The following is a 21885-nucleotide window of genomic DNA, read 5'->3' as shown; positions in this document are numbered from 1 at the left end:
AGGTATAGAAAACTTCCCAGGGTCCTGCCTCTTTTGAGGCAATTGCTGCCTAGACAAGTTATCCAGTTCTTTAGTGAGCAAAGGGGGTTCATCCTCCCAAGTCTCATTTCCAAATAACTTGTCATTTAGCTTCATGATTGCTCCAAGGTATTTAGCAACCTGCTCTTCAGTGACATACTCATCCTCTTCAGAAGAAGAATACTCGTCAGAGCTCATGAATGGCAGACGTAAGTCCAATGGAATCTCTATGGGCTCATCTTGAGCCTCAGATTCCCAAGGTTCCTCATTGGGGAACTCATTGGGGGTCAGTGGACATCCAGTGAGGTCTTCCTCAGTGGCGTTCACTGCCTCTTCTTCCTCCCAGAATTCGGCCATGTTGATGGCCTTGCACTCTCCTTTTGGATTTTCTTCTGTATTGCTTGGAAGAGTACTTGGAGGGAGTTCAGTAATTTTCTTGCTCAGCTGACCCACTTGTCCTTCCAGATTTCTGATGGAGGACCTAGTTTCAGTCATGAAACTTTGAGTGGTTTTGATCAGATCAGAGACCATAGTTGCTAAGTCAGAGGTATTCTGCTTAGAACTCTCTGTCTGTTGCTGAGAAGATGATGGAAAAGGCTTGCTATTGCTAAACCTGTTTCTTCCACCATTATTATTGTTGAAACCTTGTTGAGGTCTCTGTTGATCCTTCCATGAAAGATTTGGATGATTTCTCCATGAAGGATTGTAGGTGTTTCCATAGGGTTCTCCCATGTAATTCACCTCTTCTATTGAAGGGTTCTCAGGATCATAAGCTTCTTCCTCAGATGAAGCTTCCTTAGTACTGCTTGGTGCATTTTGCATCCCAGACAGACTTTGAGAAATCATATTGACTTGTTGAGTCAATATTTTATTCTGAGCCAATATGGCATTCAGAGTGTCAATCTCAAGAACTCCTTTCTTCTGACTAGTCCCATTGTTCACAGGATTCCTTTCAGAAGTGTACATGAATTGGTTATTTGCAACCATTTCAATCAGTTCTTGAGCTTCAGTAGGCGTCTTCTTCAAATGAAGAGATCCTCCAGAAGAGCTATCCAAAGACATCTTGGACAGTTCAGACAGACCATCATAGAAAATACCTATGATGCTCCATTCAGAAAGCATATCAGTGGGACACTTTCTGATCAATTGTTTGTATCTTTCCCAAGCTTCATAGAGGGATTCTCCTTCCTTCTGTCTGAAGGTTTGGACTTCCACTCTAAGCTTACTCAATTTTTGAGGTGGAAAGAACTTTGCCAAGAAGGCATTGACTAGCTTTTCCCAAGAGTCCAGGCTTTCTTTAGGTTGAGAGTCCAACCATGTTCTAGCTCTGTCTCTTACAGCAAAAGGGAATAGCATCAGTCTGTAGACCTCAGGGTCAACCCCATTAGTCTTGACTGTGTCACAGATTTGCAAGAACTCAGCTAAAAAGTGATGAGGATCTTCCAGTGGAAGTCCATGGAACTTGCAATTCTGTTGCATTAGAGAAACTAATTGAGGCTTAAGCTCAAAGTTGTTTGCTCCAATGGCAGGGATAGAGATGCTTCTCCCATAGAAATCGGGAGTAGGTGCAGTAAAGTCACCCAGCACCTTCCTTGCATTGTTGGTATTGTTGTTGTTTTCGGCTGCCATGTGTTCTTCTTCCTTGAAGAATTCGGTCAGGTGCTCTAAAGAGAGTTGTGCTTTGGCTTCTCTTAGCTTTCTCTTCAAGGTCCTTTCAGGTTCAGGATCAACCTCAACAAGAATGCCTTTGTCCTTGCTCCTGCTCATAAGATAGAGAAGGAAACAAGAAAATATGGAATCCTCTATGTCACAGTATAGAGATTCCTTTAGGTGTCAGAGGAAAAGAAGAGTAGAAGACAGAAGTGGAAAATTCGAACTTAACAAAGAAGATAGAGTTCGAATTTTGCCTTAAGGGATAGTGTTAGTCCATAAATTGAAGGATGTGAGAAGGAGGGAAGTAATTTTCGAAAATTAAGTGGAAAATTTAAAAAATATTTTTGAAAAACATTACTTAATTTTCGAAAATGAAAAGGGAAAAGAAATCAAATGATTTTCGAAAAAGATTTTAGAAATCAGAAACATTTGATTGAAAACTATTTTGAAAAAGATGTGGTTAAGAAGATGTGATTGGTTTTAAAAAGATGTGATTGAGAAGATATGATTTGAAAACAATTTTTAAAAGATATGATTTGAAAACAATTTGAAAAGATATGATTTTAAAAATTAATGACTTGCCTAACAAGAAAAGATATGAATCAAACATAAAACCTTCCTCAACAGAAAAGGCAAAAAAAATGTTCAATCAAATCTTTAATTGTTAATAAGTATTTTTGAAAAAGGAAAGAAATTGATTTTGAAAAAGATTTGATTGAAAATTGATTTGAAAAAGATTTGATTTTGAAAAGATTTTGAAAACTTAGAAAAAATCTGATTTGAAAACAAAATCTTCCTCCCCTAGCCATCCTGGCGTTAAACGCCCAGAATGGTATACATTCTGGCGTTTAACGCCCAAAATGCTACCCTTTTGGGCGTTAAACGCCCAACCAGGTACCCTGGCTGGCGTTTAAACGCCAGTCTGTCCTTCTTCACTGGGCGTTTTGAACGCCCAGCTTTTTCTGTGCAATTCCTCTGCTGTATGTTCTGAATCTTCAATTCTCTGTATTATTGACTTGAAAAGACACAAATTAAAAATATTTTTGGATTTTTAATAATAAGGACAAACCAAAATGCAACAAGAATCAAATGACAATGCATGCAAGACACCAAACTTAGCAGTTTGTATACTACTGACACTAACAAAACGAAAATGCATATGAGACACACAAAACACTCAAGTCAATAGAATTCAAAGATCAGAATAAGGAAATCATCAAGAACAACTTGAAGATCAATGAGGACACATGTATGAATGCAATAAGAACAGAAACATGCAATTGACACTAAACTTAAGATGAGACTCTAGACTCAAAAAAGAAATATTTTTGGATTTTATGATTTTATAATTTTTTTTTTGGATTTTTCGAAAATTATGTAGAAAAAGAGAATAAAGGTATCAAAATTCTTAATGAGAATTCCAGGAATCATGCAATGTTAGTCTAAAGCTTTAGTCTAAAGAAATTAGACATGGCCGGCCAAGCTTCAGCAGGACATTGCATTCAAGAGCTAAATTGATGAAGATCAATCAGCTTTGGTGATGATAAGAACATCACCTTGAAACACTAGAATTCATTCTTAAGAGCTCTGAAAAAAAAATACCTAATCTAAGCAACAAGATGAACCGTCAGTTGTCCAGCCTAAACAATCCCGGGCAATAACACCAAAAACTTGATGTTGTTGCCGGATCTTGGCACTGATGTTACCAAAAGCTTGCTCAAAACTTGAACAATCCCCGGCAACGGCGCCAAAAACTTGGTGCGCGAAATTGTGAACTATACTTTTTCACAACTCTCATAATCCCCGGTAATGGCTCCAAGAACTTGGTGGCTCAATACCATGGCATTACACAACTTCGCACAACTAACCAGCAAGTGCACTGGGTCGTCCAAGTAATAAACCTTACGCGAGTAAGGGTCGATCCCACGGAGATTGTTAGTATTGAAGCAAGCTATGGTCATCTTGTAAATCTTAGTCAGGCAAACTCAAATGTATATGGTGATGAACGAAAATAACATAAAAGATAAAGATAGTGATACTTATGTAATTCATTGGTAGGAACTTCAGATAAGCGTATGAAGATGCCTTCCCTTCCGTCTCTCTGCTTTCCTACAGTCTTCATCCAATTCTTCTTACTCCTTTCCATGGCAAGCTCGTGTAGGGTTTCACTGTTGTCAGCAGCTACCTCCCATCCTCGCAGTGAAAGCTAATGCACACACTCTGTCACAGTGTTGCCAATCACCGGTGTGGTTCCCTCCCCTACTGGAATAGAATCCAGTGATTCTTTTGCGTCTGTCACTAACGCCCAGTAAGTTACAGGTTTGAAGCACGTCACAGTCATTCAGTCATTGAATCCTACTCAGAATACCACAGACAAGGTTAGACCTTCCGGATTCTCTTGAATGCCGCCATCAGTTCTTGCCTATACCACGAAGACTCTGATCTCACGGAATGGTTGGCTCGTTTGTCAGGCGAGCACTCGGTTGTCAGGCGATCAACCATGCATCGTGCAATCAGGAATCCAAGAGATATTCACTAGAGCCTCGAATGCTAGTAGAACAAGAGTGGTTGTCAGTCACTTTGTTCATGAGTGAGAATGGTGATGGGCGTCAATCATCACCTTCATCAAGTTGAAGAACAAGTGATATCTTGGATAAAGAACAAGCGGAATTGAATGGAAGAACAATAGTAATTGCATTAATACTCGAGGTACAGCAGAGCTCCACACCTTAATCTATGGTGTGTAGAAGCTCCACCGTTGAAAATACATAAGCATAAGGTCTAGGCATGGCCGAATGGCCAGCCTCCCAATGATCTAAGATCTAAAGTGATCAAAAGATATAAAGATCCAAAGACTTCTAATACAATAGTCACAGGTCCTACTTATAGAAAACTAGTAACCTAAGGTGTACAGAAATGAGTAAATGACATAAAAATCCACTTCCGGGCCCACTTGGTGTGTGCTTGGGCTGAGCAATGAAGCAAATTTCGTGCAGAGACTCTTCTTGGAGTTAAACGCCAGCTTTAGTGCCAGTTTGGGCGTTTAACTCCCATTTGGGTGCCAGTTCCAGCGTTTAACGCTGGGATTTCCTGAGGTGACTTTGAACGCCGGTTTGGGCCATCAAATCTTGGGCAAAGTATGGACTATCATATATTGCTGGAAAGCCCAGGATGTCTACTTTCCAAAGCCGTTGAGAGCGCGCCAATTGAGCTTCTGTAGCTCTAGAAAATCCACTTCGAGTGCAGGGAGGTCAGAATCCAACAGCATCTGCAGTCCTTTTTGGTCTCAGAATCAGATTTTTGCTCAGGTCCCTCAATTTCAGCCAGAAAATACCTGAAATCACAGAAAAACACACAAACTCATAGTAAAGTCCAGAAAAGTGAATTTTAACTAAAAACTAATAAAAATATACCAAAAACTAACTATCATATCAAAAACATACTAAAAACAATGCCAAAAAGTATACAAATTATCCGCTCATCAGTCAGCTGAGCAAGCAAATACTGAGAAGTCTACAAGTACATTTCCAAGTCATACAGTGGTGAACTCAAGAGAAGAATGCAAGGTTATTTGATTGAGAAGTGGTAAAACAGCCGGCTCTGAGACAAGGGGCAACGAAGAGCTAGTTGAAAAGAAAGCTCCAGAAGAGAAAAAAGAAGAAGTGGAGCATGCCCCTCCAAAGCGTGCAGACAACCCATTCCCTGACTCTCTAGACACGTATCATACATTGCCAAAGGCTCCTGAATACAAGCCAAAAATGCCATATCCTCAGAGACTTCAGAAAGCTTCCAAAGAAAAGCAGTTCTCTAAATTTTTAGATGTCTTCAAGAAGCTACAGATCAATATTCCCTTTGCAGAAGCTCTAGAGCAAATGCCTCTCTATGCTAAATTTATGAAAGAATTGTTAACCCACAAGAGGAACTGGAAGGAACAAGAAACAGTGGTGTTAACCAAGGAATGCTGTGTCATTATTCAACACAACCTTCCTGAGAAGATGCCAGACCCAGGGAGCTTTGTCATTCCTTGCACCATTGGAGATGTCACCATTCAGAGAGCTTTATGTGACCTTGGAGCTAGCATCAATCTAATGCCACTTTCAGTGATGAAAAAGCTTCAAATTGAGGAGGTAAAGGCCACTCATATTTCTCTTCAACTTGCTGATCTTTCTATTAAATTACCTATGGGTGTTGTTGAATATTTACTTGTTAAAGTAGGACCATTCATCAGTTAAGGTTTCAGAGTTATCTAATTTCCAAATTCACTTTTATTACTAATTAATTTAATCATGTAGGATTTAATTTATGGCAAACTATATGTGACTAGACCCTAATTCCTTAGACCTTTCTAGTCTCTTCTAAAATTCATTAACTGCCAATTCCTTGGTCAATTAATTCCAATTAGAAGCTACATGATCAAATTCCAGTTTGCATGCCACATAAATTCTAATTACCCAAAAATAGAAGGATTATAAGTCACGTATCCCGTTAAATCCAGATAATTAAAATTTAGGAGAATATGTTTTCATGCTGTTGTTCAAGTAAAGAGCTTTTCCAAGTTTTACAAGAACTCAAATAGAAAAAGGGTCATACTTCTGTTCCACCCAAATTCATAAGATAAAGACCGAAAACAATTCTTAAATTATAAATCTATACATGAATTAAAATAGATAAAGCAATAAAATCAATCCATACAAATAGACAGAGCTCCTAACCTTTACAGTAGAGGATTAGTTGCTCATGGAAAAGAGAGAAAATTAGGACTGTCAGTTTCTATAGAATTCCCTAATGGAATCCCCCTAATGGAATCTACCTAATAGAAGAGTAGTCTCCCCTTTTTATAACTAATCCTAATTAATTTTAAAATCTAATATTTAAAATTAAGATAATATCTTTTCCTATTTTAAAATCAAATTTGAATTTAAATCAGCATTAACTAACTACTCCACATCTTGTAATGTGGGGACCACTTGACTTCACTGGATCTGTGCCTAACTTGAGTAATCCAACAATATTGGCATACGACGCGTTCACGTCATGCACGCTCACGCGTGGATGGCCGTTTGGTCAAATGACGCGCACGCGTCAGGGACGCGTACGCGTGGTCAATTTTGTGCGTCTAGCACACTTCCAGCCCCAAACTAGCACAAGTCTCTGCCCAAACACATACTTACGCCGTTTTTCCAGGTCACGCGTTTGCGTCAGTGATGCGCACGCGTGGAGTGCCAAAATCACCAATGACACGCATGCGTGGGGTACGCGTATGTGATGGCTTTTTTGTGCGAAAGGCTTCATTCTGGCGCCACTCCCGCGCAACTCTCTATTCATATTTATTTTTCACGCACATGCATATGACGCGTACGCGTCAGCGACGCTTGCGCGTCATATACTCCTCTTTTTTTTTTGAAATATATATCCAGCTCTTGTCCTATGATAGCTGCATGATCAGAAAATCAGTAAGAACTCAATAAAATCAAATAAGTAAGAAAACTACTACTATGAAAGACAACTAATAATGAAAAGAAATGATCATACCACGGTGGGTTGTCTCCCACCAAGCACTTTTAGTTAAAGTCCTTAAGTTGGACATGTGGTGAGCTCCTTGTCATGGTGGCTTATGCTTGTACTGATCCAGGAATCTCCACCAATGTTTGTAATTCCAATGGCTATTGGGATCCCAAACCAGGCGCATAACGCCTTTGAGCAAGTTGAAGCAAGTGACAAGACCCCAAGAGTGTTGATTGTGGGAATGAATCCCAAGGTCCCAAACCTTGCTTTTACATTCGTCTTCTTGTGTATCACCATTGTTCCCACCGGGTGGCAAGCAATCTGAATTCTCACAAAGACATCCAAGCGAACTTCTAGACCCGTTCAAGTGAGCTCTACACCAATCCTTGCACTTTAATTTGGAGCATGCAACCATATTGAACCTTGCTTAACATCTCTTGCTACTAAGCATCTTCCTCTTACGCTTAATGCCACAAAGAGCTCTAAGTTGACCATCCGTCTCTAGTAGCCCATATTCAAGTGGGAAAGTAAGGATTAAGGGTAGGAATTTTACCCACTTGAATGTTGTATTAGATGGTGATGGCTTTGAGAGAGGTCTTGTAAGCTCCACTCCCTTGTGTTCTTCTGTGAATTCTTCCACTTCTTTGCAAGCTTCCTCAATTTCAACCTCTTCCTCTTGGTAGCTGTCTTCTAATTCAATCTCTTCTTCATTGCTTCCCAAGGGCATGTGAGGTTGTGCATGTTCCTCCTTTGTGGGTGCATCTTCCTCTTTTGCTTTTGCATCTTCCTTTTCTTCCATGTGTGAGGATGGAAAGTTCTCTAGTTCATTGGAGTGTAAACTCCTTTGATTGGTTTCCTCACTTTCTTCCATAGGATCTTGCATTGTATCTCTTGGGAAAAAGTTGATCTGGTATTTTACAACCCACAAACTAACCGGCAAGTGCACCGGGTCGTACCAAGTAATACCACGAGGATTGATGGATTAAGCAACAATGATTGATTGATTGGTTTAGTTAGGCAAGTAGAAATTGGTTTTGAGATGTTCAAAAGGTTTAAGTTCGAATTCAGAATATCAAAAGTATAGACAATTAAATAAATTGGGAATAAAATATAGAGAAAACAGTTAAGGCTTCAGAGTTATCTATTTTTCCAGATTAACTTTTCTTACTAACTATTTTAATTATGCAGGATTTAATTTATGGCAAACTATATGTGACTAGACCCTAATTCCTTAGACCTTTCTAGTCTCCTCTAAAATTCTTTAACTGCCAATTCCTTGGTCAATTAATTCCAATTAGAAGCTACATGATCAAATTCCAGTTTATATGCCACAAAAACTCTAATTATCCAAAAATAAAAGGATTATATGTCACGTATCCTATTAAATCCAGATAATTAAAATTTAGGAGAATTTGTTTTCAAGTTGTTGTTCAAGTAAAGAGCTTTTCCAAGTTTTACAAGAACTCAAATAGAAAGAGGGTCATACTTCCGTTCCACCCAAATTCATAAAATAAAGAGCGAAAATAATTCTTAAATTATAAATCCATGCATAAATTAAAATAGAAAAAGCAATAAAATCAATCCATACAAATAGACAGAGCTCCTAACCTTAACAATGGAGGATTAGTTGCTCATGGAATGTGAGATGTAAATTTGTATAGAATTCCCTAATGGAATTCCCCTAATGTAATCTCCCGAATGTAATCCTAATTAATTTAAAATCTAATATTTAAAATTAAGATAATATCTTCTCCTATTTTAAAATCAAATTTGAATTTAAATCAGAATTAACTAACTACTCCGCGTCTTGTAACGTGGGGACCACTTGGATTTACTGGCTCCGCTCCTAACTTGGGTGCTAAAATGGGGCCTAGAAATCATCCCTAGCATGGTTTTGTAATTCTCCCTTGGATTCTACTTAAATGTGAAAACATGCTTTTTAGGCCCTAATTTGATGATTTTAATTCACTTTAATTCCATCCGATGCCTTGATGTGTTTGTTGAGTAATTTCAGGTTTAGAAGGCAAGCATTGGATGGAAGGACTAAGTAGAAAAGCATACAAAGAGGAGAATGCATGAAGAAACAAAGATTGGGAATGCATCAAAGAGCGCGCGCGCACAAGGCGTGCACGCACAAAAGTAGCCTCGGCTAAAGACGCGCACACGTACATGACGCGCCCGCGCAGATGAAGAATTTGCTAATCGACGCGCTAGCGCATAGCGTGCGCACACGCCGATACTTGCACGTGACTCACTTAAAAGCAATTCGCTGGGGGCGATTTCTGAGCTGTCCAAGCCCAATTCCAGCTTATTTCTGAGTGTATTTCATGCAGAATTGAAACCCAAGCAAAGGGGGGAGAAAACATTTGTTAGTACTAGCATCATGTAGTGTAGTTTTTAGAGAGAGAAGCCCCTTCTTCTCTCTAGAATTAGGATAGATTAGGTTAATTTCACCTTGAATCTAGTTCTAATTTCATGTTATCATCCTATTTTTACCTACAATTTCATGTTTCTAGTTTTGATTATTCTTAGTTTTCATGTTAATTTCCCTTCTTGCTATCTTTTGTGATGATAAACTCATGTTGGATTTGGATTTTCTTTTAGTGCAATTTAATGTTTGATGTTTCTTTTATTGTTGAATTTAGTTGTGATCTCAATTTCTTTACAATTGTTAGTCATTAAATTTCACCAATTCTTGTCATTGATTATGCTTCCCTTTTATGCCTCCCAAGTGTTTGACAAAATACTTGGATTGATATAGCTTATTTAACTTTCCTTTACCACTAGTTAGAGGATGACTTAATGAGATTGATCCTTGCCAATTCTCATGTTGTGGTTAGCGATTAGGATAAAAATCCTTGACCACCAAACCTCGTCAAGACCTTTTTATTATTTGATTTCCTTTACCATTTACTTTTTATGTCTCTTATTCCAAAAACCCCAAAAACACATCTTATAGTCAATAATCGAGTACTTCACTGGGGTTCCTAGGGAGAACGACCCGAGGTTTAAATACTTCGGTTTATAAATTAGCGGTTTGTTACTTGTGACAAAAAACCATAATTTTTTTTATTGGGAGGATTGTTTGTTGGTTTAGAACTATGCTTACAACAAAGAAATTCTTTTCTATAAAAGGAATTCTAGACCAATGACAAATCTCATCTATCAGTGAGTGAGAGGGAAATCATCCCAGAAGTTGGATTTCAACTAGGGAGGAATGAACACATCGAGATCAATATTGAGATTGAGCAAAGGGGTTAGTCACTTCTATGCAACCCACCAAGGAAAGTGGTTGAAAGCTTGGTGAGGGAGTTCTATGCCAATGCGGTACCTCAACCAGGGCAACAATATGTCTATATTAGCTATGTGATGGGGAAATCCATTGACTACAGCCCCTGTAGCATAGAGAGAATGCTAATGGTGAAAAGGACAAGCTCCACTCGGAGCTATGAAGAGAGAATGAAGCAACAAGACCCTGGGTTTGAGGAGATTTTGAGCGAAATATGTGTGATGAATGTGCAGTGGATCAACGACAAGGATGGGGTACCCAACCAATTGAGGAGAAGAGATTTGAGCCGCCAAGCTAGAGGGTGGCTAGAGTTTGTGAGGAGATCCCTAATCCCTACATCCAACACTTCAGAGGTGACCAAGGAGAGAGCTGTGCTCATCTACAGCATCATGAGAGGATAGAACATCAATATGGGAGAGATGATTGCCAACAACATCAATAAAGTACTGAAAAGCACCATTGACTACACAAGGTTGACATTCCCCAGCATCATACAAAGGTTGTGTGATAAGGCTGGAGTTAAAAAGATTATTGATGAAGTGCTTGTGAAGCAGGTGATAAACCACTATTTTATGGTTTATATTGTGTTTAATTATGTGGTTTTATCATGATCCTTACCCACTTATTCATTAATTTAGCATGCATTTATATTTCCTTCCTAAAATTACTACATGGTTGAAAATTGCTTCCTGGAGACTTTTTAATTATGCATTTTAGTTCCCCTTTCTCCCATTCAATGCCGTAATCTGTGTGTTAAGTGTTTCAGGCTTTATAGGGCATGGATGAGTTGGAGAATGGAAGGGAAGCTAGCAAAAATGGAAGGAACACAAGAAATTGAGGAGATAACCAGCGAGAAATGACGCGGCCGCATGGCTCATGCGTTCGCGCGAAAGAGGAGAAATCGCAGTGACGGGGCCGCATGGCTCACGCGACCGCGTGGAATGGAAAAGCACAAGTGACGCGGAGGCGTGGATGACGCGAACGCGTGGCAGGGAAAAACACAAATGACGCGTCCGCATGGATGACGCGATCGCGTGACGTGCGCGATCTGCATAATCTGCAGGATTCGCTGGGGGTGATTTTGGGTCTTATTTTGACCCAGTTTTCGACCCAGAACAGCAGACTAGAGCCAGAGAACATGCAGAAACCAGAGACAACATTCATTCTACACAGTTTTTAGTTTTAGATCTAGTTTTTACTCCTCCTCTAGGTTTTTTCTTGAGACATTCATAGTTCTTAGGATTTTATTTTTCTACCACTTTTTGCATTGGGAGACTGAAAAGAGTTATTACCTCATCAAGACTTCGTCATTCTAGTTCATTTTCTTTACTTAGCTCTACTCTTCCATATCCCTTGCTTTGTTAATTTTACCATTGGAATATTTTTAGGATTATTTAATACAAGGATTACTTTTATTTTTAATTGATTATTTTGATCTTTATTTACAATGTCTTTCTTCAATTCCCTTTCATATGTTATGAATTTTACATTCATAATGAGCCAGTAGTTCCCTAACCTGATGGGGAGTTGATTGAAAGGAACCCTTGAGTTAGAAGGCTTGAAAGAAAGATTATAATTGGGTTATTGTTGGCTTGCTCTCTAGTCACTAACACCAATCCCTTTTAATTAAGTGGGTTGCAACTTGTGAACGGGCATAGCATCCCAACTTGTTTAACTTTCCCTTACCTAGTATGAGATAACTAAACAGGATAACCTTTAATTATCAATTAATCTAGAGAGTAATCCAACAATAATGGGGCTTCCAACTAATCAACTCCCAGTCAAGGCTTTTATTTACATTATTCAAATTCTCCAATTTTATTTCCTGTTTACTCAACTCAAACCTTTTTGAAAACATCTGATTAATAAAATAGCACACTTTTCTGTAACTCGTTGGGAGACGACCTGGGATTCATACTCCCAGTATTTTAATTTTAAATTCCTGTGACACCTTTCTAAATTGATAAGTGGATTTCTGGTGAGTTAAGAACTATACTTGCAACGTATATATTTTGATAATTTTTAATTCACCAATTTCTACTCGCATCAATTTTTTGTGCCGTTGCCGGGGAGTTGCAATAGAGTGCTAAAGTTATTAATTAGAATTTATTTATTTGCATTTTATTTTATTTTTGTCACTATGAGCTGTATGTTTCTTTCGTTAAATGACGCATTCACTTCCTGATCCAAGCTTGGCAGCATTTGACCCTGAGATTGAAAGAACTCTCTCACGTATAAGGCAAGCTAGGTGTCGGTGACTCCTCTTTGAGGACGAACCAAAACCGTCATCTAAGGAAGAAATAAGCTCCCTCTCTACTGATCTAGTTCATTTACGCGCAGGTGACATGGCAGCGCCCAGAAGAGTCACTATCCAGGAGGAAGGAGCCCCTGATTTTACGCTCCAACCATTCCAGGTGCACCACCCAGCAGCAGTTGTAGATTTTGAAATAAAGTCTTTACTACTCAACTTGATGCCCAAGTTTCATGGCTTACCTGCTCAAGAGCCTATCAAGCATCTTAGGGATTTCCAAACCGCTTGTTCTACTGTTAACCGTGATGGCACTAATGAAATCTCTATTCTATTGAAAGCCTTCCCGTTTTCTCTGGAGGGAAAGGCAAGAGAGTTATACTACACTCAACCCGGAGCAACTGTTTCCATCTGGGATGCACTTAGGAGAGAGTTTCTGGATAAATTCTTTCCAGCTGAAGTTGCCGATAAGCTGAGGAAGGACATGTCTATGATCATTCAGGATGAATCTGAGACCCTCTATGAATACTTGAAACGCTTCAATACTGTTCGAGATGCATGTCCCCATCATATGATTGACAAGATAGTTTTGCTCAGTTACTTTACATAGGGTTTGAAATCTCAAGATAGGACCACACTGGAAGGTGCTAGCAATGGTTCTATGAAAAAGTACAAGACTACAGAAGAAGCATGGCAATTGATCAGCGACTTAGCTGACTCTACTAGGAATCATAGGCAGAGACAAAGTCGGTCAATAGCTGTTGCGGAGGTATCCACTAATAAAGAGACTACTGCTATAGCCCAGAGCTTATGTAAATTGACTAACTTGCTGAAGCAGATGCAACTGAATCACCAACAACCTCAGCAAGTTCAGCCCTCTCCACCACAGCACAGCCAGTAGTTAGTTCCACAAAGAGTGTGCAGAATATGTGCAGATTACAGTCACTATACCAATGAGTGTCCGCAGCTCCAACAAGAAGACAACACTGTAGCAGCCACTCATAACTTATGACCATCCCAATCAAGGGTACAATCAAGGTGGCAACTATAACCAAGGATGGCAGGATAATTCTAACCAAGGCTGGAGAGATAATTCTAATTAGGGTTGGAGAGATAATCATAACAGAGGAGGCAGAGATAACAATGAAAATCAGAGGTGGAATAACAATAACAACTTCAGGCAGCAGAATCAGACTCAGTCCTACAGAGCACCTCATTTAAGACAGCCTCAAGCATCTCAGCAGACGTCTCAGTTCACTTATCCCTCTTCATCTCCTAATGATGAATTACTACAATCCATTGATTGAAAGCAACAGGCCATGGAAAACAACCTTACTTCTACTCTGAATGGTTTGAATTCTACTTTGCAAGCTCTTGTCTCACAGATTGGATCAATGAATAACTCCAACAATCAGTCCTCAAGCTCTGGTGGACTCCCCTCTCAACCATTACCCAACCCAAAGGGTGGTATTAATGCAATCACCCTAAGGTCCGGAACCACATTGCAGGAGAGGAATCAGGATGAGGCAAGCCCACCAGAACATGCGTCAGCTGAAGAGGTAGTAGAAATAGAAGACGTTGAAGAGGAAGAGGACATACAGGACATAGCTGAAGAAGAAGAAGCTCAACCACAGGAGGAAGCACCAAAAGGCGCAGACACTGCAGAAAACACTACTCCCATTCCATTTCCACAACTTGCAAGGAAGCCCAGGAAGCAGTTGGAACCTGACCCCAAAATGGTAGAAATCTTCAAAAAGTTTGAGGTAATTGTTCCCCTTTTTGATGTCATTCAACAGGTACCTAAATATGAAAAGTTTCTAAAAGATTTGTGCATACATAAAAACAAAATTAATGAACTAGAAACTATTCCTTTAGGAAGCTCTATATCTGCTTTAATGGGATATTTACCTGAAAAATATAGTGACCCAGGTCCTTGTATAGTTAGTTGTACTATTGGTAGTGTAGTAATTTATGATTGCATGTGTGATTTAGGAGCATGCGTTAGTATAATGCCTTTATCTGTATATGATGTTTTGAGGCTCCCTCCCTTAAAAAGGTCGGCAGCTCGTTTTGTGTTAGCAGATAAAAGCATTATTACAGTAGCTGGAGTTACTGAAGATGTTTTAGTGAACATTAAAGGGCTCACATTTTCCACTGATTTCTATATCTTGGAGATGCCCCATAATGACTCAGATAAGCCATCATCAATCCTACTTGGGAGACCATTGCTGAAGACATCAAAATTCAAATTAGATGCTTTTTCAGGAACATACTCCTTTGAGATAGATGGCCGAATGGTAATCTTCAATCCGAATGGAGTCATAAACAACCCTCCAGAAGATTGTTCTATCTTCTAGTCTGACATCATAGATGAAACCGTAGCTGAAGTTCACCAGGAAGAGTTCGAGGATAAGTACATAGGACAAGGTCTAAGTGTGGGAAAGTCAGTGCCAGACCATAACCAGAAGTTGGAATTGAAACCTCTCCCTCCACACCTCAAATATGCTTGCCTTGAGGACCAGCGGAAGTTTCTAGTTATTATTGCACAGGACCTCACTCCTAAACAGGAAGAGCAGTTACTTAGTGTGCTGAGGAAGCACAAGAAAGCAATTGGGTGGAGTTTGGCAGACATAGTAGGTATCAACCCTCAAGTATGTGAGCATAGAATATTTTTAGAAGAGGGAGCAAGACCTGTCCGCCAATCCCAAAGAAGACTGAATCCCAATATTTTGGAAGTTGTCAAAAAGGAAGTGACCAGACTATTGGAAGCAGGTATCATCTATCCCATTTCAGACAGTGAATGGGTTAGCCCAGTACAAGTGGTGCCCAAGAAGTCTGGAGTAACTACAGTGAAGAATGAGCATGGAGAGCTCATAGCAACCAGAGTATAGAACGCTTGGAGAGTCTGAATTGATTACAGGCGTCTCAACCAAGCTACTCGTAAGGATCACTACCCACTCCCATTCATTGATCAAATGCTGGATCGCCTGTCAGGTAAATCACATTATTGCTTTTTAGATGGTTACACAGGTTATTTCCAGATTCATATAGCTCCTGAGGATCAGGAAAAGACTACCTTTACATGTCCTTTTAGGACTTATGCTTACAAGAGAATGCCCTTTGGCTTGTGCAATGCACCAGCTACTTTCTAGAGGTGCATGATGAGTCTTTTCTCTGATCTTATTGAGGACTGTATGGAGGTTTTTATGGATGATTTTAGCGTTTATGGTGATTCTTTTAGCCTTTGCTTAGATGGACTATCTAGAGTATTAGATAGATGTGTCAATACAAACCTTGTATTAAATTTTGAAAAATGTCATTTTATGGTAAAACAAAGGATTGTACTAGGACATGTTGTATCTAATACTGGCATTTCTGTAGACCCAGCAAAGGTGAATGTTATTTCTAGTTTACCTTACCCCTCCTCTGTGAGGGAAGTCCGTTCGTTCCTTGGCCATGCAGGTTTTTACAGGAGATTTATTAAGGACTTTAGTAAGGTAGCACTTCCCTTATATAGATTACTGCAGAAGGATATTGAGTTCGAGTTCAGTGAGGATTGCAAACAAGCATTTGATAAGCTGAAGACCAAGCTGACTCAAGCTCCAATTGTGAGAGGACCAGACTGGAGCCAGCCGTTTGAAATCATGTGCGATGCTTCCAACCATGCAGTAGGAGCAGCGCTGGCTCAGCGTGAAGGTAAGGATCCTTTTGTTATTGCTTATGCGTCTAAGACTTTAGACGCTGCCCAGTCCAATTATACTACTACTGAGAAAGAGCTTCTTGCTATTGTTTTTGCTCTGGATAAATTCCGAGCTTATTTACTTGGTACTAGAGTAGTAGTGTATTCAGACCATGCAACTTTAAAGTATCTATTAGCTAAAAAGGAGTTCAAACCAAGGCTCATACGTTGGATACTGCTATTACAAGAATTTGATTTAGAAATAAAGGATAGGAGTGGTAACCAGATTCTAGTGGCAGACCACTTGAGTCACCTTAAGCACATCAAGGATGATTCTACTCCTATAGATGATAATTTTCCACTGGATAACTTGCAAGCAGTATCTGAAGTAGCCCCTTGGTACGCACCTGTAGCTAATTATCTAGTTAGCCACACATTTCCTCCACACTTTTCTAAGCATCAAAGAGACAAGCTGAAAAGCGAGTCTAAATATTATATATGGGATGACCCATATTTATGGAGATGTGGCGCTGATCAGGTAATTAGACGTTGTGTGCCTCAATCAGAATTTCAGTCCATTTTAGAGGCTTGTCACTCATCTGAGAGTGGAGGACATTTTGGCCCTCAAAGAACAGCTAGAAAGATCTTAGACTGTGGATTCTGGTGGCCTACTCTTTTTAGAGACGCTGCTGAGTTTTGTAAATCTTGTCTCCCATGCCAAAAATTTGGTAATATATCCAGGAGGGATGAGATGCCTCAACAAATTATGCTTTTTTGTGAAATTTTTTATGTTTGGGGCATTGACTTCATGGGTCCGTTTCCAAATTCTAATGGTTATTTTTATATATTGTTAGCTGTGGATTACGTTTCCAAATGGGTGGAAGCAATTCCTACCCGCACTGATGATGCTAACACTGTTGTTTCCTTTGTACGAAACCATATTATTTGCCGCTTTGGATCACCACGAGCAATCATGAGCGATCAAGGCACCCATTTTTGTAACAGGAAACTCACAGGATTAATGAAGAAGCAAGGGATAATTCATAAGGTTGCAACAGCATACCATCCTCAGACCAATGGGAAGCCGAGGTGTCAAATAGAGAGATAAAGCGTATCTTGCAGAAGATAGCCAAACCTCATAGAAAAGACTGGAGCACCAGGCTACAAGATGCACTATGGGCATACAAGACAACATATAATACACCCATTGGGATGAGCCCTTTCCGCTTAGTTTATGGAAAAGCTTGTCATCTCCCAGTTGAAGTAGAGCACAGAGCCTTTTGCGTAGTCAAGGAGTGCAACATGGGAATTGAGGAAGCCGGAGCTGAAAGGAAGTTGTAACTGTAAGAACTGGAGAGCCTTCTCCTAGAAGCTTATGAGAACTCGAGAATATACAAGGAGAAGATGAAGGTTGTACATGATCAGCACATCAAGAGAAAAGAGTTCCAGCCTGGGGATTTAGTCATCCTTTACAAATCTCGACTGAGGCTCATGCCAGACAAGTTGAGATCAAAATGGGAAGGTCCATATAGAGTAGAGAAGGCCGAACCATACGGAGTTTATCACCTAAGCCATCCTTCAAGCTCTGAACTTATCAAAATTAATGGACAACGTCTGAAGCTGTACCATGGCGAGAAGATGCAGAAAAACAAGGAGCTTGAGATCTTCCTCTTGGAAGATCCCCACATGGCAGAAGATTGAACTAGTGGAGCGTCCAACTTACGGACGTTAAAGCAAAGTGCTAGGTGGGAGACAACCCACAATGAATGGCCACCAAGAAAGGCAAAGAGAAAGCTACCCCTAAACCCACAGCAAGAAAAAGAACGAAAAGAGCATTAGTGGCAGAGCCTTCTTCAACTGCAGTCAATTTATACGCTTTTTGGCATTGTTTTTAGTATGTTTTTAGTATGTTTTAGTTAGTTTTTATTATATTTTTATTAGTTTTTATTTAAAATTCACTTTTTGGACCTTACTATGAGTTTCTATATTTTTCTGTGATTTCAGGTATTTTCTGGCAGAAATTGAGGGACCTGAGCAAAAATCTGATTCAGAGGCTGAAAAGGACTGCAGATGCTGTTGGATTCTGACCTCCCTACACTCGAAGTGGATTTTCTGGAGCTACAAAAGCTCAATTGGCGTGCTCTTAATTGCGTTGAAAAATAGACATCCTGGGCTTTCCATCAATATTTAATAGTCTATACTTTTCCCGAGATTTGATGGCCCAAACCGGCGATCCAAATCAGCTCAAGACTGCCCAGCGTTAAACGCCAGAACTGGCACAGGAATGGGAGTTAAACGCCCAAACTGGCACAAAAGCTGGCGTTTAACTCCAAGAAAAGTTTCTACACGAAAATGCTTCAATGCTCAGCCCAAGAACACACCAAGTGGACCCGGACGTGGATTTTTATGTCATTTACCCATCTTTGTAAACCCTAAGCTACTAGTTCTCTATAAATAAGACTTTTTGTTATTGTATTTTCATCTTGGTTCTTCTGGTTCCCTCTCTGGGGCCGAAGCCAATGATCACCATTATCACTTATGTATTTTCAACGGTGGAGTTTCTACACACCATAGATTAAGGTGTGGAGCTCTGCTGTACCTCGAGTATTAATGCAATTACTATTGTTCTTCTATTCAATTCAACTTATTCTTGTTCTAAGATATTCATTTACACCCAAGAACTTGATGAATGTGATGATTATGTGACACTCATCATCATTCTCACTTATGAACGCGTGCCTGACAACCACTTCCATTCTACAAGCAAACAAGGCTTGAATGTTTATCTCTTGGATTCCTTAATCAGAATCTTCGTGGTATAAGCTAGAATTGATGGCGTCATTCGAGAGAATCCGGAAGGTCTAAACCTTGTCTGTGGTATTCTGAGTAGGATTCAAGGATTGAATGACTGTGACGAGCTTCAAACTCTTGAAGGCTGCGCGTTAGGGACAGACGCAAAAGAATCACTGGATTCTATTCCAACCTGATTGAGAACCGACAGATGATTAGCCGTGCTGTGACAGAGCGCGTTGAACATTTTCACTGAGAGGATGGGATTGTAGCCACTGACAACAGTGATGCCCAACATACAGCTTGCCATGGAAAGGAGTAAGAAGGATTGTATGAAGACAGTAGGAAAGCAGAGAGACGGAAGGGACAAAGCATCTCCATACGCTTATCTGAAATTCTCACCAATGAATTACATAAGTATCTCAATCCTTATTTTATGTTTTATGTTATCCTCCATAACCATTTGAGTTCGCCTGACTGAGATTTACAAGATGACCATAGCTTGCTTCATACCAACAATCTTCGTGGGATCGACCCTTACTCGCGTAAGGTTTATTACTTGGACGACCCAGTGCACTTGCTGGTTAGTTGTGCGAAGTTGTGATAAAAGAGTTGAGATTGCAATTGAGTGTACCATGTTGATGGCGCCATTGATGATCACAATTTTGTGCACCAAGTGTTTGACGCCGTTGCCGGGGATTGTTTGAGTTTGGACAACTGACGGTTCATCTTGTTGCTTAGATTATGTATTTTTCTTCATAATTCTTAAGAATGAATTCTAGAGTTTCAAGGTGATGTTCTTATCATCACCAAAGCTGATTGATTTTCATCAATTTAGCTCTTGAATGTAATGTCCTGCTGAAGCTTGGCTAGCCATGTCTAATTTCTTTAGACTAAAGCTTTAGACTAACATTGCATGATTCCTGGAATTCTCATTAAGAATTTCGATATCCTTATCTTCTTTTCCACATAAATTTCGAAAAATCCAAAAAATTTACAAAACCATAAAAACCAAAAATATTTCTTGTTTGAGTCTAGTGTCTCATTTTAAGTTTGGTGTCAATTGCATGTTTCTGTTCTTCTTGCATTTTTCGAATTCATGCATGTGTCTTCATTGATCTTCAAGTTGTTCTTGATGATTTCCTTGCTCTAATCTTTAAATTCTCTTGTCTTGAGTGTTTTGTTGTTTCTCATATGCATTCTCAGTTTGTTAGTGTCAATAGTATACAAACTTCTAAGTTTGGTGTCTTGCATGCATTGCTTGTTTGATTTTAGTTTTCCATGTTTAGTTGCATTTTGATTGTTCATTAAAAATCCAAATCAATTTTTAATTTGTGTCTTTTCAAGTCAATAATACAGAGAATTGATGATTCAGAACATTCAGTAGAGGAATTACACAGAAAAAGCTAGGCGTTCAAAACGCCCAGTGAGGAAGGAAAACTGGCGTTTAAATGCCAGCCAGGATGCCTGGCTGGGCGTTTAACGCCCAAAAGGGTAGAGTTTTGGGCGTTAAACGCCAGAATGGATACCATTCTGGGCGTTTAACGCCAGGATGGCACAAGAGGGAAGAATTTTGTTTTTAATTCAAATTTTTTTTAAGTTTTCATAATTTTTCAAAATCAAATCTTTTTCAAATCATATCTTTTCAATCATATCTTTTCAAAGTCAATTTCTTTCCATTTTCAAAAATACTTGCTAACAATTAATGATTTGATTCAACATTTCAAGTATGTTGCCTTTTCTGTTGAAAAATGTTTAATGTTTGAATCATATCTTTTCTTGATAGCCAAGTCATTAATTTTAAAAATCAAATCTTTTTAAATTGTTTTTCAATCATATCTTTTCAATCATATCTTTTTAAAACCATAACTTTTCAATCATATCTTCTTAATCACATCTTTTTCAAAATCACTTTATTTCTTTCTCAATCTTAGTTTTTGAAAATCAATTACCATTTTTTTCAAATTTCTTTTAATTAATTCACTTTAATTTTCGAAAATTTCTTCCCCTCTTCTCACATCCTTCTATTTATGGACTAACACTCCTCCTCAATGCACAATTCGAACTATATCTTTCTAAGTTCGAATTCTTCTACCTCTTCCTTCTATTTTTCTTTTCCTTTGACACCTCAAGGAATCTCTATACTGTGACATAGAGGATTCCATATTTTCTTGTTCTCTTCTCTTTCATATGAGCAGGAGCAAAGACAAAAGCATTCTTGTTGAGGCTGACCCTGAACCTGAAAGGACCTTGAAGCGAAAGCTAAGAGAAGCTAAAGCACAACTCTCTGTAGAGGACCTAACGGAAATCTTCAAAGAAGAAGACATGGCAGCCGAAAACAACAACAATGCCAACAATGCAAGGAAGGTGCTGGGTGACTTTACTGCACCTACTCCCGACTTCTATGGGAGAAGCATCTCTATCCCTGCCATTGGAGCAAACAACTTTGAGCTTAAGCCTCAATTAGTTTCTCTAATGCAACAGAATTGCAAGTTCCATGGAGTTCCATTAGAAGATCATCATCAATTTTTAGCTGAATTCTTGCAAATCTGTGACACTGTCAAGACCAATGGGGTTGACCCTGAGGTCTACAGACTTATGCTATTCCCTTTTGCTGCAAGAGACAGAGCTAGGATATGGTTGGACTCACAACCTAAAAAAAGCCTGAACTCTTGGGAAAAGCTAGTCAATGCCTTCTTGGCA

General features: G+C 39.3%; 1 non-coding gene across 1 annotated transcript; it reads left to right on the top strand.

Moving 5' to 3' along the window:
- The first annotated feature begins 1134 nt into the window (after positions 1-1134).
- LOC112718984 (small nucleolar RNA R71) lies at positions 1135-1242 on the top strand. Its single transcript, XR_003161309.1, has one exon. It is a non-coding gene; the product is annotated as a small nucleolar RNA R71 (small nucleolar RNA).
- Positions 1243-21885: the final 20643 nt, after the last annotated feature.

The sequence above is a fragment of the Arachis hypogaea genome, chromosome 10 (genome assembly GCF_003086295.3).
Source record: "Arachis hypogaea cultivar Tifrunner chromosome 10, arahy.Tifrunner.gnm2.J5K5, whole genome shotgun sequence".
Classification (NCBI taxonomy): Eukaryota; Viridiplantae; Streptophyta; class Magnoliopsida; order Fabales; family Fabaceae; genus Arachis; species Arachis hypogaea.
This window is presented reverse-complemented; position numbering and strand designations above follow the sequence as displayed.